Source organism: Sphaerodactylus townsendi, linkage group LG01, assembly GCF_021028975.2.
Source record: "Sphaerodactylus townsendi isolate TG3544 linkage group LG01, MPM_Stown_v2.3, whole genome shotgun sequence".
NCBI classification, from domain to species: Eukaryota; Metazoa; Chordata; class Lepidosauria; order Squamata; family Sphaerodactylidae; genus Sphaerodactylus; species Sphaerodactylus townsendi.
This window is the reverse complement of record NC_059425.1, coordinates 245,038-253,731: the sequence shown is the minus strand read 5'-3', so window position 1 is coordinate 253,731 and position 8,694 is coordinate 245,038. Positions and strand designations below refer to the sequence as shown.

Below are 8,694 nucleotides of genomic sequence, written 5' to 3'. Positions count from 1 at the left end.
AAAAGGGCTGGGTCTACTTGCCCATCTGGCAAGCATTCCATAGGTGGAGGCCATGACACTGTTCACAGGCATGGTCATATTTGTACTTTGTGCGGGTGCACTTCTCCTGATTATATTCCCAGCATACCAGCTGCCCCCACCCATCCTTGGCCCCGCCTGCCCATGGTCCGCAAGCCTGGCCTGGCTGCTTTGTGAAGGCTTGAACCTGTAACGTCCAATTGCGCTGATCGATCGCATCCCACCAGATATCGGCCGAGTGGGAAGCGGAGCGACGGAATTCCTCATCATAATCGATGGCTGCTGTGTCCCCGGCAATGGCCCTGGCTTACAGGACATTGTCCAGGTACTCACAAAGTTGCCAAGCCTGTAAGGGGAAGGTGACTGATAGCATGGACGCGTAAGCTCAGTACCCATTCAGCCAGCTGACTGATAGCATGGACGCGTAAGCTCAGTACCCATTCAGCTGGTGCTCCTTGGTGGCCTCCCTGATGGCCCCCCATGCCCGCTCGTTGGCAAGCCACTGCGACTGGGCCAGCGGGCCTGCAGGCAAACCCGACTGGCCTGAGTCCTCCAGTGATGGGGAGGCCCTGGCCCTGCCATGCAACTGCACTGCTCCCATCCCTGGTACTCGAGTCTCTCAGTAGGGGGGCAGCGCGCCCCCTCCGCAGGTAGCAGGGTGAAGGTGGGGAAGGCCTGCAGCCCAGCTTGGCAAGCCATGGCCGGTGGCACCCCGCCTCTGCCAGCAGGGAGCTCACCCTGCCGGCAGTGAGGCGAGCAGGGGAAAGGCCCGCAGCTTGACCAGGCTGGCCGTGGGCGGTGCACTTGTCCCGAGAGGCAGCGGGGCGAGCAGGAAAGGCCCTGCGGCTCGACCTGGCTGACTATGGGCAAGAGCAGGCCCGCCCCACCAGCAGCAGGGCAGGGGAGGGGCCAGGCTGCCAAGGAGACACTCCCCACCCTGGATAACACTGGAAGGGGCAGGCAGCCCAAACCGGGGGAATAGGACCAGGCACCTGCTGCATGCAAGCCAGGTGCTCTGGGAAAAGACTTACAAGCTCCGGAGATGGGTCCAAACCCAGGATCTCCCCAATTCCCTTCATCTATTCCAAACTTTTCTCCTCAACGTTGCTTATGTTCTAGGACTGTGTGTGTGTTCTGCCGCAATCTGTACTCATTCTGCAGATATCAATTCAAACTTAGCTGCTTGGAGGGAGAGGAACAATTACCTCTAATGTGCCCAACATGTCTAAAAGGGTACAGACTGTGCTACTTGCATTTCTTCTCATCTAACCTTGTAACACTTCAAAAGCAAGGATTTTCTACAGTCTTATACCAGATGATAACTCTCCTTGGAAACACAGTGTTTGGTGGTACAAATAGCAATTTGAGGAGATTATAGAAACAGTGGCAGTTCCAAGTGGCAGCCACTTCATATGATGAAGCTCCATTAATTGAATATCATCTTAAATACAAGAAGTTTGATTTCCTGTATACCATTATATACAAGATGATACTCAATGAATGTAGCTTGGCAGACTAAACTGGTTTCACCTAAAGATCCGCATGCATGAACAATCAGTTGCCATTTGGTTTAAATTTTGCAGCACTGTGGCAATGCAATGCTTTCTTACGTAGCCATTTTACAGCTCAAAAGGCAGCCAAGATTAGACATGCCCAAGCGAGTTGAGAGACAAGTCAGAAAAACAATGTATTTTGATTGACTACAAATCCAGAAGCTGTTTATTAGCAGTTCTAGTACATGGCCAGTCTGTCCCCACACAAAACTGCAATACATTTAGGCTCGTAACGCACAATCTGTCCCCTTTTGGCAAATATCAATTCAAACATCTCGAACTTAGCTGCATGAAAGGACAGGAACAATTATGAGCCCAGTGTCTACTCAGACATCTCAAACCTCATTGAACTCTCACTGAACATCTGCAGAGGGCTATAATAAAAACACATCAGACTGAGGGCTCCCCTCAGTAATTTTGTCTAATCTACAACCATATTTAAAATTGGGGGATCAAGTTAAAGGAGCTGTCCCTCTTAGAGACACTTTGAGGGAGGTTAATCATGACAATAGGAACGAAAAAGCTGGGGGGGGGGAGAGAGAGAGAGAGAGAGAGAGAGAATGGTGCCAACAGAAAACCCCCACTGCAAAGAACAGTTTGAGAATGGATTGCTTCTCAACTGTGGGGTAAGTAGAGCATTTGTAAATGGCCACTCTTGGCAGCTCTCTCCCCCAGGAGGGTTCAGCAAGAGTGAAGAGATGAGGAAGGAGGAAGGAGGAAGATGTGATCCTTGTGTATATAAGGAGAAACAGGGTCTGTGAAATTTATCTTGAAAAAAGAACAGGCTCTTCCTTGCTATTTTCTTAAGTCTCCTTGAAGCCTCTGCTACTTTCACAGCTGTAATCAACTGGCTGTTTGAAGTTTTCCAAGGTATGGAGTTTGGTAGTTCTTGTGACTAACCTTTGACCCAAACCCATGGCTGACATCTTTAGAGACATGCCATGGTACGATTCATTTAGGAAACTATGAGAAAAAATATATTTAAATTTGCCTAAGATTTCTTTAGGAAGAAGAGTTGAGTTGTATGCAGTTCCCTCTGTGATTCCTCCTTCTTACCTTACGTTTTATTTGGTCTGTTCATGCTTTTGTATGTGTATTTTAGCTTGATTTTAACTGTTGTAATGCAAATTTGCTTGGTTTTAAAGTCTTCTTTTTATTACGTACGTTTTTAATTGGGTAGTTGCTTTGGTGGCCCTGATGAAGCCTGAAAGATGAGATACACATTTTGTGAATAAGATGAATAAACCTTGTCAGTCAGCCTACAACTGTTAACAACTTCATCTCATTTGAGTTTTATTTCAGTGGCTTCATCTCATTTGACCCACTACCTCCTCCAGTCATCTGCTCAGACCTTTCACTGCCTCCACAGGTTTTGTTGAAAAGGAGCTTGAATTCTCATCAAAATAAACATGAAGGCTTCGGCACTTCTGCCTTCTGTCCTTGTGTACCTTCTACTGGCTACTCAAGGTAAGATGTCTGAACAAGAAATGAAAGTCAGAATAAACATGTAAGAGAACTGAAAGGGATCATAGTGAAATAAGAACAGTGAAACAGAATCAGTCCAAAATTTCATTCAGTTCAGCATTGCCTTTCCAATAGTAACCAGACAAGCGCTTGAGGGGAAGCCATGAAAAAGGTCTCAGTGGCTACCGACCCTGGTGACTAAAGAGAACCTCCATGTTCAGGAGCAGTAAACCTCTAAATCCCAGTGCCAGGAGGAATCCTGGGGGGAAGGCCTTGACCTGTATATCCTGTTGTTAACCCTCCAGAGGAATTGGTTGGCCATTGTGAGGGATGGGATGCTGGACTAGATGAGCCACTGGTCAGATCCATCAGGGTTCCTCTTACGTTCTTATACCAGCAAACCTTCTGGGGGGAGGTCATGTTCCAGGGCCACTGCATGCCTTTGCCTTGCCCATGCACTTGCAAGCATTCTACGTCCTGCGCCCCTGGCTACCTAGGCTGCCCAGCAGCAGCACCAGGGAACAATGCTTGGGTGATGCAAGCAGTGGACCTTAAGGCCACAGTAGTAGTACTGCCAGCCTTTCTTTTTCCTTCCAGGGCTCTGTGATATATCAACCACCATTGATTGCAAAAGGAATAGCGGTTTCTGCACTGATAGGCGTTGTTTAACTGGCGCTAAGGACAACCTTGGAAAATGTGATGATGGAACCACCTGTTGCAAAATGTGAGGCAAAACATTTCTCCTGCTATTATATTTTATTTTGATTATTTACTTCACTTATATATCACCTTTCTAGCGAGGACTCAAGGCAAATTGCTTTTTTAAAAAATAGTTTATTTTTGCATTTTTAAAATATGATAAATTTTACAAACTTTTTAAAAAAGATAGCACAATATATCTAATAAATAATGCAGCCGAGTAGGGTTATAGCATTAGAATGTAATGCAATAGGAATAAAATTAGAGAATAATGCCAATCAAATTTTTATGTCAGACATGACATAGGATAAGCATGCCGGAAATGGTTTGCAAAGGTGGGGGACAATGAAGTAAAAGCAAGAAGAGACACTTTGTAAATTACAGTCCTGTTCCCTTATAAAGGTGCCTTCCTGAAATGCTCTATTATACTATTTATCTCCTGATAAAAAGGCATTTTATTTCTGCTTTGCACATTCTGCAGAATAGCTCAAGTGTATGAGCCTCCGACCTTGGGTAGGGCATTTCCTAAAGGTGAGAGTCACAGTACTTTGAAGTGGAGTTTAGGAGGCTCCAAGATGCCAAGTATGCAGGTCTCTGCCTGGTCCAGGCTTCGGTCTGGCCCTCCACCACTTTATGTGCCCTTTGGATCCTGCTGGAGAGTCTGGAGCTGCAGGAGGGGTTCAAGTTCATTTGAGGGTTCCTGGCCTGGGAACTTGAATGGGAGGCTGCTATGGTATTTTTAAGGATCTAAGTCAACATGAGCCAAGAATAATCCTTGCTGTGCGTATCAATCCTAAAAAACACTCTGGGCTGCAGTTAAGGAGTTTTCCACTCAGTGCGTGGCATTGGGGGATGAATTTCTATGCTGAATGAATAAATATTACTGCAGTTTACAAGGAAAAGTTTTTTGCTTGCCAATAATATTCAGTCAATAATTGGAAAGTTTTGTAAATAGAATACCAGCTAGTGGAAACCTCTGATTTTGTGCATGAACACTCAGATACCCAGGACTTAAAATCCATATCAATGTAGATTAATATATTCATCAGGGATAGTATTTGCCTGCTTATAGCAGGAGGCCTCACAGTGGCCTCCTTGCTTCTTTGAGCACTGGGAGAAAGAGGCCTGGGCCAGAAATGATGTCCTTTGACCTGAGAAGGCACATCCAGCTGAAATCCTTAAAGTGCCATGAGCACATCAGGCGATGCTCTGGCTGTTCTCAAAAACTCCATGCTAAGAACCTTCTTCAGGGACAGCAAGGGTGTCACCCAGCACTTTTATGTCACATCCAGATTGCCATGTGGATGTGTGATGGCCGCTGTTACACCCATAGGGGTGACTCTTCTCCAACCCCTCCTTCCTTTTTCCTGCTGCTGCATGTGTGTGGTTGCACACACAACTCCTATTTATGCTGTATTTATGCCTTGGCTGGGTTTTTGACTTGTTTGTTATTAATTTTAAGTTTTTATAATTTTATTGTATTATCTCAGGTTTTTTGCTGCTAATTTTACCAGGCCTCTAAAGAGGAAGTACAAACATTTTCTAAATAAACAAATAGTAACAAGAACAACTTTTGTAGGGCAGAGTTTTCAGTCACATTTAACCGAGTTTTATGCTTACACTTATTTCTGAAATCCAAATCTGAAACGCAAGGAAGCCACATAAATGTGGAGAGGAGCAAATGTAGTAAACATAACATTAAAGGATAGATTCTGCATCATTCTGGAAAGCTATATGTTGTCCTTTATCTTTGATCATCTTACTGTTTCCTTCATTCAGTTTATATGATCACTCTCTCTTTTTTTTCTAGACGTTTTCTTATCTAACAAATACTTTAACCATGTCTAAACTGATGATGGAAAATGTACCCATCAGGCATGTACCGCCAAGCAAACTGATTCTGTCGTAATTGCCTGGGCTTTGTATTCTCAACTTCAAATAATCACATGAGCATTTGAATCTGCATTGGTGAAACGTGTATGTTTCTAATTGTTTGAATAAAGAGTAGGCATCTGACATCTGTGGTTTAGTTGATTTATGGTGTGTAATAGTCACCGTAAGGTGGTCTTTTCTGCTAATATTGCATCATAGCTTTTTCTTTAATTAACATTTCTGTATGAAAAAAATTGGAATTTAGCACATTTTGGACCATTAGTCATTGCTGATGCTCCATGTTTTGATAAATCACAGGATGTTACTTACATTATTTATTTATGTATTTATTTATTGGATTTCATAGACCACCTCATCCCTGAAGGGCTCTAGGCAGTTTACAGCAACTACATCCATAATCAATAATTAAAAAACAATTAAAACCCTTAAAATTCAGTAGCAGCGTACCAATCTCTAAACAGAGACAGCTTAAAATCCTAAGGTCGGGAGGGGGCGGCAGTGCCAAAAGATGAAAAAGGCATTGTCAAAGATGGTGAAATATGGCAGGGGCCTCACAAGGGGGCAGCCAATTTGCTGCCAGACTCTCCAAAGGCCCAGTGGAACAACTCAGTTTTACTGGCCCTGCGGAACTCACCAATGTCCTGCAGGGCCCAAACAGCTGGTGGGAGAGTGTTCCACCAGGCAGGCAGTGGTGTACCTAGGCAAATTTGAGCCCTGGGCAAAACCTGAGTTTGATCCCCCCCCCATGGGTGGCCACCCTCTCCCACAGTGACTAAACAAAGTTTTTTTCCACTAGGTCGTTTCAAAGTCACCATCACATTATAGAACATGCCCCAACTCTCAGATCTGAACACAGCAATGGGCCATGCCACACAGCAGAAATATTTTTTGAAAACATTTTCAAAATGCTTTCAAAATGTTTTATTACAGCTATGAAAACACTTTATGGTGTTGTATCCAGTCCCCCCAATTGGGGGAAACAGCATCACTTTCAATGTCATTTAAACATTGGCTGGACACACACTGGATTTGGTCTTTGGGTCAGGAGTTGATGTGGTCGTGTCCTCTGTTACTAAAGTGCCATGGTCCGATCACTATGCCCTGAAGGTTCAGGTTGACCTGCCGTGCCAACCCTGTCTAGGCGACGGGCGGATTTATGCCCGCCCGCGGAGACTAATGGATCCAATTGGTTTCCTGAATGCTCTGCGGGATCCTGAACCCACAAGCACCCTCGATGGGCAGGTGGAAGACTGGAATTCCAGGCTTTCCGATGTCATCGAGGTGATTGCTCCCCGGCATCCTCTACGTTGCCGTGTTCAGCTTGCTCCATGGTATACCGAGGAGCTACGCCATATGAAACGGGAGCTTAGATGACTAGAGCAAATGTGGAGGAGGTCTCGCGACAAAGCTGCGCGAACATCTTATAGGACGTTTATGAAGGCCTATGAGATGGCGACGAAGGGGACAAAGAGAGCTTACTTTTCCTCTTCTCTCGCATCCGCTAGCTCTCGCCCAGCCCAATTGTTCTGCATTATCCAATCTTTGTCCTCATTAAATGAGGGCTCCAAACATCCCCAATTGGCTCTTGGCTGTGAGGCTTTCATGAGCTTTTTTGCGGATAAAGTCACATTGCTCCGCCACGACCTTCCTGCCACTCTTGCTACAATTAGCGAACTGGAGGCTCCGTGGCCGTCTTCAGGTCATTATTTGGACCAGTTTTCCCTGCTCGCTGAGGCCGATGTTGACAGGGTCCTAGCTGCTGTTAGATCTACTACCTGTCCTCTGGATCCGTGCCCCTCATGGCTGATTAAAACCTGCCGTGAGGAGTTACGGCCCCACCTGTTGAAGATCATTAACTGCTCCCTTGAGCAAGGAGTGTTTCCTGGTGGGTTTTAACCTGCTCTGCCTCAACCAACCAGCAACCAACTCCAAACAGTGCTGTAGAGCCACAGGGGCGGAGGCCGCCCCCCCTCCATCAACAGAATGAGCTGGGTGTCATCAGCATATTGGTGACAACCCAGCCCAAAGCTCTGCACCAGCTGAGCAAGGGGTCGCATGTAGATATTAAATAAGAGCGGGGATAACAAGGCCCCCTGGGGTACCCCACACTGAAGTAGGCACCTTTGGGAGGCCTGGTCCCCGCACCACACCTGTTGACCCCTGTCACGGAGAAATGAGGCAAACCACTGAAGTACAGTGCCCCGCACCCCGGAAGCAGTCAGGCGGTGGGTCAAATGATCATGGTCAACCACATCAAACGCTGCAGTAAGATCAAGCAATACTAGCAGCGCCAATCCGCCTTGGTCAAGCTACACATGGAGCATATCCATAATAGCAACGAGGATGGTCTCCATCCCATGCCCAGCATGGAAGCTGGACTGGAAGGGATCGAGCTCCGATGTCTCCTGCAGAAAGCCGTGAAGCTGCTCCAGCACAACTCTCTCAATTACCTTCCCCAGAAACAAAAGATTCGAGATGAGGCAATAATTGGCCAGATCACAGGATCTAAAGATGGTCTTTTCAAGAGTGGGTGGACCACCACCAACTTCAACCCACGTTATATCTCTAAGCGCAAGCTCTGATAATGTGGAACCAAACAGGAACATTGTCATGATCCACATGTTTTTAGCAGCTCTTCACATATGACATATCTATGGCCTCACTTTTCTCACATTGATGTTATGAAATGTTGCATAAATGCTCATGTTTGGAGATGTTTCACAGACATCCTATTAGAAATCTGTACAACAGCCCTCCAACTTAGGTTAATATTTCTGCCCCAGATTGCAGGTTCGTGACTGAGGCTACCTTAGCAGAAGTTGACAAGAAGGTAGAGTAGGAGTGGGGTAGAAGTGAACATACTTCACAGGGACAGCCAGTTCTGAAGTGTCCAATCAGGTTTTGTTATGAGAGAGATTCAATTTTGCACACACAAACACAGTGAGTTCCACATTGGTATAATCTCTGGGGAACATTTCTCGTTCCTTTATGATGTGGTGCATTTGCCACATTTTTGCCCTATACTGATCTCACAGAGATGATGGGCCATGTGACCATAAAGACAGAA

General features: G+C 45.8%; 1 long non-coding RNA gene across 1 annotated transcript; it reads left to right on the top strand.

Annotated features, from left to right (window-relative positions):
* The first annotated feature begins 2,907 nt into the window (after positions 1-2,907).
* Positions 2,908-5,736, top strand: LOC125440070. Its single transcript, XR_007245628.1, has 3 exons — positions 2,908-3,038; positions 3,633-3,759; positions 5,545-5,736. It is a non-coding gene; the product is annotated as an uncharacterized LOC125440070 (long non-coding RNA).
* The last annotated feature ends 2,958 nt before the right edge of the window (positions 5,737-8,694 follow it).